Below are 2,148 nucleotides of genomic sequence, written 5' to 3' on the forward strand. Positions count from 1 at the left end.
CCCTTTAAGTCGCTGGGGTATATTTGTAGCAATTGCAAAAAAAAAACTTTGTATGGGTCAAAATTATAGATTTTTCTTTTATGCCAAAAATCATTAGGATATTAAGTAAAGATCATGTTCCATGAAGATATTTTGTAAATTTCCTACCGTAAATATATCAAAACTTAATTTTTGATTAGTAATATGCATTGCTAAGGACTTCATTTGGATAACTTTAAAGACGATTTTCTCAATATTTAGATTTTTTTTGCACCCTCAGATTCCAGATTTCCAAATAGTTGTATCTCTGCCAAATGTTGTCCTATCCTAACATACATTTATTCAGCTTTCAGATGATGTATAAATCTCAATTTTGAAAAATTGACACTTAAGACTGGTTTTGTGGTCCAGGGTCACATTTAAAGACACGTAATATGAAGTCGGACCAAAAGTTGTGTAGTGTATTAGCTGCTATACACATTCATTTTACAGCCTTATACTCTTTGTCTCATTTGTTTCAATTTTTTCAATGAATTTGAGGAGAAATATTACTTATTACAGTTAATGCTACTGTGCAACATATCTGAACATACTTCACGTTTCCTGAACAACAAAAGGGCCACATCTGAATAATAAAGCATCTTGATGTTCTGAAGGGCAAAGAAAGTATGATGGTTGTGATGGAACTTTGTTCAAAGTTAAATATTTTGTTATATGCAACTATATGAAACTTAAGTTAAAACTTTGTGTAATTTAACATTACTTTCGATTCAGTTTCACCTTTCATTACAATCATGAAGTTGTACTTCCTGTGTAAGTCTGAATCAAGTTCCTTCTCAAATACTATGATTCAGTGCTTACATAGAAGAGATGAAAGAAACAAGCGATTCTCATTCACTGCTGGGAAGCAAACCTGATCAGACCTGGACTCCACCTGTGTTAAAGCAAAAGAAACTATAACATTAAAGACACTGATCTTAACCACTATACAAAACCATTGGAGTTGGCTGGACACAGAGTTGGGTGTATGTTTCAGGCTCTGAATTGAAGAGGCATATTTACTTTCCCTTATAGCTTCTTCTTTCTGGGATCAGTGAGACCGAGACACAGACACTCTATTCCTTCATTATCTTTCTCTTTAAAGTACCAGCATGCACTGTTTTAGGCACAATGATGAATTCTGACTGAGAGTGTAACATTTTGTTGCTTTCCGCATTCCCAGTGCAGTTTAGAAAAGCATGGAAAATCTCTCATATTTTGAAATGATGAGACTGTACTCTGTCTCTAGACTTAAGACCTTATAATATAAGAAGAAAAGTGATGTATCATTAGAAGTTATGTATTGGCCAGGTGTGACCCACTTCCTTACAGGAAATTGTAAGCTAAAGGATCCAGATGGAAGGGGGAGGGGGATTCAGAAGAAAAAGAACTGCTTCCGAAACAAGATTACATAAGTTAAATTAATGACACAGTGAAAAAAGTAATAGAATTGAATAAATAAAAAATAAAATAAAAAAATAAAAGCTTATATAAAAATACAACAAAGAGTTAACGATTTACAGAATAAAGCTGAAATTCTTTCAAAATCTATATATACGATTTGGTAAAAAAAAATAAAAAAGGGTATTTTTGGCTACTAGTTTGTCATTTTTATCATCATATTAGCCAACATTCAGCTTAAGATGCAGCCATTAATAACATGAAAAGCAAATGCATAAATTATTTTTTAAAATACATATTTGTATTTGATATTAAAACAATGGTGTTAAAAACAATAACTACACAAGATACACTAAAATATCTCCATTTACAGAATTAACTGCTTTTCAGTTAATGCACCATTGTGAATTCAGTGAGCGATAACTGAATAACTTTATAATAAACGATTTACTGAAAATAGTCATCAATCCAACTGAACTGATTCCGTTCAAATGCAACCCCACATGAGTCAAATATTCAAAAATAAGTTTTCATGTCTTGTACTGGGAGAACAAATCTGAAAGACCAACTCATTCACAAATTCAACATCGTCATTACAGAGGACGATATTAAACCAGGATTAAGGTGAAATAAGAGGGGGAAATGTGTGTTTAATATCCAGTAATTTAATCTTTTTTTAACATTACACGAGACTGCTTGAGGCAAGCCAGTACAAGGATGGGAATTTCA

This window comes from Sinocyclocheilus anshuiensis, unplaced genomic scaffold, assembly GCF_001515605.1.
Source record: "Sinocyclocheilus anshuiensis isolate Anshui unplaced genomic scaffold, SAMN03320099.WGS_v1.1 scaffold1149, whole genome shotgun sequence".
NCBI lineage: Eukaryota > Metazoa > Chordata > Actinopteri > Cypriniformes > Cyprinidae > Sinocyclocheilus > Sinocyclocheilus anshuiensis.